The sequence below is a fragment of the Triticum dicoccoides genome, chromosome 1B (genome assembly GCF_002162155.2).
Source record: "Triticum dicoccoides isolate Atlit2015 ecotype Zavitan chromosome 1B, WEW_v2.0, whole genome shotgun sequence".
NCBI lineage: Eukaryota > Viridiplantae > Streptophyta > Magnoliopsida > Poales > Poaceae > Triticum > Triticum dicoccoides.
Window position 1 is genome coordinate 590,944,769 of NC_041381.1, and position 8,508 is coordinate 590,953,276.

Here is an 8,508-nt window from a genome sequence, read left to right on the forward strand (position 1 = left end):
AAACAGTGATAACTTTGATGGCAGATGGTCGTTTATGTTTAATACAATTATTGAAAGCTTAGACCTTCGACAGATTGAGCTTTCTGGTAGAAAGTTCACTTGGGCTAACACACTACCAGTCCCGACCTTCGAGAAGCTGGACCGGGTCCTTGCAAGCGTCGGGTGGGAACAGAAGTTTCCCTTGTGACGGTCCAGGCGCTCTCACGCGCAATCTCCGATCATACCCCATTGTTGGTTGACTCGGGTGAGGCAACGCACGTGGGGAAAAAGAGTACATTTTCTTTTGAATCAGCATGGTTCGAAAGAGAAGGGTTTCTGGATCTAATAGCAAGAGAATGGGCTAAAGATTCAGGGGGGAGAACGAATGTTGAGCGTTGGCAAAATAAGATCCGACATTTACGACAATTCTTGCGGGGTTGGGCTAAGCATCTAGGTGGGATTTATAAGGCTAAGAAGGAAAGGCTCCTTTTTCTTATTCAATCCCTAGATTTAAAAGCGGAGTCCTCCATATTAGATACCTGAGAATTGAAAACTAAAGTGGAGGGAGAGTTAAGATTGAAAGAACTGCTCTGTAAGGAGGAACTGAAGTGCTCTGCGAGCTAAAGTTCGCAAAATCGTCCAAGGAGATGATAACACACAATTCTTCCACATGATTGCGAATGGCAAGCACCGAAAGAAGAGAATCTTTCAGCTTGAGCGATGAGGGAACGATTTTAGGGCAGGAGAACCTAAAGGCATATATCACCAATTACTACAAACAGCTGTTTGGGCCTAGGACAATTTTGTTTCTTTGGACGAGTCAAGGGTTGAGGATGTTCCTCAGCTCGCAGTTGATGAGAAAGATATTTTGGCAGCCCCTTTTTAGGAGAAAGAGGTGTTCGAAGAAATTTCCCAAATGAAAAATAATAAACCTCCAGGATCGATGGTTTTTCGGCGGAGTTTTATAAGAAGTGCTGGCAAATTATTAAGGGGGACTTGCTCCCGATGTTTCAGGACCTTTTCTTGGGACAGCTACAGTTGTTTCACTTGAACTTCGGCACTATCACGCTTCTGCCTAAGAAAACAGAGGTTGTGAAGATTGAGCAATTTAGGCCGATCTGTCTTCTTAATGTTAGCTTTAAAATCTTTACCAAAGTTGGGACTAATAGGCTTACACAGATCGCACATTCTGTGGTGCAGCCGTCCCAGACTGCTTTCATGGCGGATAGAAACATCCAAGAAGGGGTTGTGGTTTTGCATGAAACACTCCATGATATCCACAAGAAAAAACTTGACGGGGTGGTTTTCAAAGTGGATTTTGAGAAAGCGTACGACAAGGTCAAATGGCCTTTTCTTCAGCAGGCTTCGCGTATGAAAGGTTCTGATCAGGCCTGGAGAGACCGGGTAGATTCGTTCACGCAAAAAGGTAGTGTTGGAATCAGGGTTAATGATGACATAGGTCATTATTTCCAAATACACAAGGACCTGCGACAAGGATATCCGATGTCGCCGATTCTATTTAACATTGTCGTGGATATGTTGACAATCTTAATAGGAAGGGCCAAGGATGATGGTCAGGTAGGTGGCCTCGTCCCGCATTTAGTTGACGGGGGAGTGTCTATCCTACAGTATGCTGATGATACTATCATCTTTATGGAGCATGATTTGGCTAAAACTAGAAATATGAAGCTGGTTTTATGCTTGTTCGGAGAATTATCGGGGTTGAATATTAACTTCCACAAAAGTGAATTGTTCTGCTTTGGAAGAGCTAAAGAAGAACAACAAGCATACAAAGAATTGTTCGGGTGTGAATTGGGTTCTTTACCCTTCACGTATTTGGGTATACCAATTCACCATCGCAAGCTCACTAACAAAGAGTGGAAGAGCATTGAGGATCGGTTTGAGAAAAAATTGAGATGCTGGAAGGGCAAGCTTATGTCATACGGAGGATGATTGATTCTGATAAATTTGGTTCTCATGAGTATGCCTATGTTTTTGTTGTCTTTTTTGATGAACGAGTTGGAGTACGGAAAAGGCTAGACTTTTATCGATCGTGCTTCTTCTGGCAGAGCGGTGAATTAAAAAGAAAGTGCATACTCGCTAAGTGGGACATCATTTGTAGGCCGAATGACCAGGGGGGTCTAGGCATTGAAAATTTAGAGGTAAAGAACAGATGTCTTCTCAGCGAATGGCTGTATAAGTTATCTGTAGAGACGGACGCCACTTGGGCACAGATTCTTCGTGCTAAGTACCTCCAGTTCAAAACTTTGTCCCGGGTGATGGTAAGACCGACTGATTCGCCTTTCTGGAAGGGACTCATGTGAGTGAAATCAACTTTCTTCCATAGGAAAAAGTTCGTAGTTTGAAATGGTACTTCCACAAGATTCTGGGAGGATACATGGCTAGGGGAGGCTCCCCTTGCGATCCAATATCCTTCTCTCTATAATATTGTTCAGCGAAGAGACGCTTACGTTGCAACAGTATTATAGTCAAATCCTCTTAATATTCAATTCAGGAGGACGCTAGTAGGAAATTGTTGGGAAGCTTGGCTTCATCTTGTGAGATGATTGATGGATGTCCAACTCTCTCAACAGCCAGACCAACTTCGCTGGAAACTAACTAAGAATGGGGAGTTTTCAGTTAAATCCATGTATTTTGATATTATCAACGCTAGTGTCATTCCTAGTTCGAAACATGTTTGGAAAGTCAAAGTGCCTTTAAAAATCAAAGTGTTTATGTGGTTTGTCCACAAACAAGTCATCTTAACTAAAGACAATTTGGCAAAGCACAACTGGACGGGCTCTAAAAGATGTAGTTTTTGTGATAGTGATGAATCAATTAGACACCTCTTTCTTGATTGCCCTTTGGCGAAGATTTTGTGGAGGTCTATCCACATAGCTTTTAATGTAACGCCTCTGAATTCCATCAACACGTTATTTGGGACGTGGCTAGATGGGATTGACGTAGTAACAACGAGACATATCCGAGTAGGAGTATGTGCTTTACTCTGGGAAATCTGGAATTGCATAAACGATTTGGTTTTTAACAGAACAACAAATATTCATTTCTTGTAGGTTATCTTCAGGGCCACTGTACTCATCTGTATGTGGTCGCTACTCACTCCGACGGAGGTCAGGGAGCATTTAGTTACTAGTTCTATCCGATGGGAGACGGTAGCTCGGGCTATCTTCAACCGGTTTGGATGGCGGTCATGTAATAGGATAGGTGTTTAGTTTCCTATCTGTTTTTGCATGCCGGTTGTGGCTATCCCTTTTTGTGCTTTCGTGCTCCTTTTTGAGCTCTTTGTTCCTTTTTATGAGACTACGTGACCTCTATTGAACCTTTGGCGTGTTAATAATATGGCAGTATGCATCTTTCTGATGCAGACGCCGGGGTAAAGCCCCTTTTCGAAAAAAAACAGTGTCAATTGATATGGATCGGAGGGAGTAGCTTGTTTTCACTGCTATATAAAGGTTGTTGTACTTGTCAGACAAATAACTTGAAAATGATGACAACACTTAGGCCTTCAACATACACATTCCGACAAATTTAGACACATACATTGTGCAGCCTATCCAAATCCCACCAGTTAAATACTCCTTGTAAAGAAATATAAGAGCATTTAGATCATACTTTAGTGATCTAAATACTCTTATATTTCTTTACAAAGGGAATACCTAACAAAGAATGTATGCACATGAAAAAAATTATGTTTTAATTTTCTTCTCTTTCTTGGCATATTAGGAATAGATAGATACATCTCAGAGCAACCGTTGAAACTATAATAGTGGATTCTTAAAGAAGAACCCAAAGAGTGCTTAATCTGTTCCAAGCTACCATACAACCATCCATCCAAGTGCTTCATACTAGTCTAATGACAATGCGATGCTCCCTCATCTGAAGGTACTCCCATTTCTCCAACAGACTGCAACAATTTAACACTGTCATATGCAGCTAACTGCTGCCGCTTCAGTTTTATTCATTCATAATTGCTTCATATTTACTCTGTCTTCCTGATCCATGAAAGCTTCACAACCTATCCATGCGTGGGTGATAGCTTGCTGTTATTGAATCCATGCTCCAGTCAACTCATTTAAAAGCCCGAACTGATGGAAAGAGTCGGACAATATATTTCAACACTCTCCCTCGCGTTTAGACTATTTTAATCCTTTGACGTGGGATTGATGTAGGCCATAGAATCTTTTTTTAATACTGCATTGGCAGGGTCTTGAACTCAAGACCCCTTGGCTCTGATACCATATTGAATTCATGCTTGAGTCAACTCATTTAAAAGTTTGAACTGATGGAGAGAGTCGTGCAATATATTTCAACAGCTGTCACAGACCAGGAAGGCAGAGTATAAAGATGGTGGGTTCATGGGTGATGCTCAGAGCATGCTGTCACCGGTGTTGGACTGGTTGTCGTCGTCATCGAGGGCGGAGGAGTGTACAGCGTAGAAGGACAAGACGATGCCAAACGCGACAAGCCGGATCGACCCCAGCGGGTCATTGCTTAACTGCTATGTCGACATTATCCACTCGTCCACCGGTGCCAGCGCCAAGCCCAGCATCGGGGTTGTCGTCGCCGTCATGGTGCTCACAGCGAGCAGCAACGCACACTTGACTACCACCAGAGCCAGAGACGAAGATGTCTTATTCTTCCGGTCCATGGAGCAGCTGCACCACAGCCTCCCGGCCCTGGCCACCCTTAGCTAAGGCAGCCCTGCTACCGGTGATTCTCTGGCAGCGAAGGGCACGGTGATGGCATTGATAGTTGCCATTACTGAAAATCTGTGCTCTCGGGTAGCTACAATAATGGTTCACAACAGGAGAACCAATTGTCAGTGGCAAGTGTTTGCGTGTATGCAGGGAAACGCACATAGTATATATAGAACTACATTTTGTTGGTTGTTTTATTTTGATTTAATATGGGTTGGATTGGATTTTAATTATGTTCTGGTGATGTTTTTTTCCTTATATTATGTTGGGGTGCTGCTATAGATGGTATATTTTTCTGAGAGAAGAGTGGAGTTGTTGAATGCATGGTTGTGATGTCCTAACATATTTCGGCATGTCCGCCGATGATCAATGTGTGAGCTCCTTCGGACTAGATCCAGCTCGCTCAGCTTGGCTCCCTGTTCCACTAGCTCGCTTAGCATTATTTTCCCCTCTCTCCGTTGCTATCTAATAAAAAGTTGACTCTCATTTTATCTTGAAAAGGTTTGTTAATCAAAGATGTTCATGGATTGTAAAATCTTGTAATTTTGAAAATGTTGCAGATTAAAACAACCATAATTTTTTAAATGTGCAAGAATTTTAATAAATTCATGGATTTCAAAAAATATTCACAACTTTAAAAAATATTCACAAACTTTAAAAATATTCACTAATTTTAAAAAGTGTTCATGATTTTTTTAAATGTTCACAATTTTAACAAATGTTCAGGAATTAAAATATGAAAAAAATGGAAAGAGAAGAAAAAAAACATGAACCCTCAACCAAGAACACACACCCTTATAGGTGGGCTCTAGTGGCGCATCAAGACGATCCAAATCTAGAGAGTTTAGTATCTTAATGGATGGATATTTGTAAGCTGCCCGGCAAATATCTACAGTTAGTTACTTATTTTAGCTATACAGATTCTTTTTTCTGCTGACTAGGTACACACAGAAATTGAATAGTGTAAAGCAATTCGAGTATCAAATAATTGCCGCTTGCACTGATATTCGAGAAATCAAAAGAAAATAAAAATAATTTTGTGTCCATGGCAAAAATAAGAATAAGCATATAATATTGTAACTTTCAGATAAAAATATATTTTCCACGGATCGCAAACTTTCTGCAAGTATACATTCATGCTATATCCCATTAAAAAGGCACAACAACAATGTTTAAGATAATCCTCTCTCAACACATCAAAGATGAATTACACCTCATATCGGTGGTGTCACCTCTCCATCTCACGCTCCTCACATACACGTGTGCGTACACCCAGGCACCCACACATGTATACACATGCATGCACACAAGGACACATAAGCGCGTGTGCACAAAAAAAAGACACACACACAAAAAAAAAAGTTGAACAAAAATAAATTTGCTCCAAGTGTAGTGTTGATAGTTTGGAACTGGATCATTTGAAGGCTGCATTTGGATGCATTTTTTTAGAGGATGATGACCCGGGCCTCTCCAGCTGGGCGATGCATGTAGTCATTTTATTAATTATTCACAAAGACCTTATAAAATAATACATAATGTTGTCTGAAGTCATCATCTTGGCAACATCTGTCGCTACTCCTATCCACTTGATGAAGGGGTGCCGATTGTTCGAGCCGAATACCAAACAGACATCACACCAAAGCCGAACATCAAAAGCCGAAGGCCCCAACGAAGCCGCGTTGCTGGGTCTGGGGCACACACCGGTCCGGCGCACTCTCAGAGGCCGCCGCCGCCACCTTCCACCGATCCATCTCCAGAGCTGGTACTGACACATCGACCTTGTCAGGGCTGATGTCGACGCCACCACGGTGCCAGACAACGCCACCATCCTGCACGTATCCATTCACACTCGCCCGTCGCCGAAACTGGTAGCGCCATGCCGCTGAGATTTGTCGTCGGCCTTGCGGTAGATGTAACGTTTTTCCTCCTCTTGTTCCCTCCAGCCAGCACTTCCTCCAAAACAACGCCCACAGGAGGGAGAACGGCACCGAAGGCACTGTTATCGTTTGATTCGGTAGACCCAGATCTAGGTTTTTCTCCAGAGCATCCCGATCGAGTTGACGTGACCTGCAACGATGATGCCTTAAGAAGGAAACGATGTCAGAGACGCCGTCATCGTATGCCAAGACCACAGTCAAGCGCGATTTTCACCAAAAGTCGCGTCATCCCGATCTCGCGGCTGGTTAGAACCGTACGGAGCCTCACCATGAAGGCGTATGCCGCCGGTAATCCGGCAAAGATCCTGCATCTCCTCACCAGAGCCCTCATCGCGCCGCCAAGCATCCACATGAAGGATCGATGATGTATCTGGGGGGATCCAGATCCAAAGCCGCCACCATGCCCACCATCACTAGAACTCTCTCTCTCTCTCTCTCTCTCTCTCTCTCTCTCTCTCTCTCCATTAAACAATCCAGCTAGAGCGGTTGAACAAGCAATGTGTGATGGAGCAAAAGAAAAAAAAAAGGGAAAATAAAACCAGGCAACTTATAAATAGCTAAACCGATAGAATATCACAAATCTTAGGTCCATCAAATGTGGTGCCACTTGCCACCTTTGACATCATAGATTCCTTTGGCATTATGTATAAACATAACATCCAAGTTATGTCTCTCAAGGGAAAGCCAACAGAACAACATCAAATATTCGCAAAAGGAAAACATCAGAGGATTGCACGCATGATACACAACAAGGGCTGCAGAGTTTTCTAAGTGTTGATCAAAGAAAAGCCAACAGAACGCATGGCCATAATACTAGGAGAGGGTCACATAAATGGTACTCCCTCCGTCCGAAAATACTTGTCATCAAAATGAATAAAAAGAGATGTATCTACAACTAATATATGTCTAGATACATCCTCTTTTATTCATTTTGATGACAAGTATTTCTGGACGGAGGGAGTACATAACAAGGGATGTAGAGTTTTGTTTGTTTGGCATGACATGGGCTACAAATTTGGCACGACATGAAACAGTTCATATGCGCACAGTACTAATTTGTCAGGCATCGAAAGATATTTGTTCATGTTCACTAGTAGAAAAGGGGGCATCAGTCCCGGTTGGTAAGGCCGTAACACCAACCGGGACTAAAGGAAATTTTATGATTTTTTTGACATTTTTTTAATTTTTTTTTCAAATTTCTGAATTATTTTAACCTCTAATCTCTAATCACCACCCCTCATCACTGCTCAATTTATCCTTTAATCTCTAATCACCCCTCCTCATTCCTAATCATCCAACTTCCCGAACGGTCACCCATCCTCTCACTACTCCAGCCTGAGCACGCTTAGTAAGATGTCAATCCTATTAACCCTCAGGAATTTTGTGTGAGCATGAAGTGACATATTTCATTGTTTGAGTTTGAAACTATTGTTTAAAAAACAATAATTATTTAGTAACACTAATATTTCTTGAATAATTAGTTTGACCATTGTTTGACCACAGTTTGACCACAATTTGACCAGATTTGACCAAAATTCAAAATAACTGAAATAATTATTTAGTAACACTAATATTCTAGAATAATTAGTTTGACCATTATTTGACCATAGTTTGAAATTTTTCGATTTTTTCCACTCTAGATCTTAAAAGCCCCGTAACTTTTTTTCTGTTAGGTTTTTGAGGATTTTGAAAACTTTTTCATCCGAGTCAGTATGCAAAAGTTATGCCCATTTTACTAAATTCTAGAGAGATTTTGCAAATAAAGTCAAAATTCACATTTGCAAATTTTCCCAACAACTAGACCACATATCACATATCACATGGGAAACTTATTTTTTTCATATTTTTTTGACATTTTCATCATTTTCTTTTAT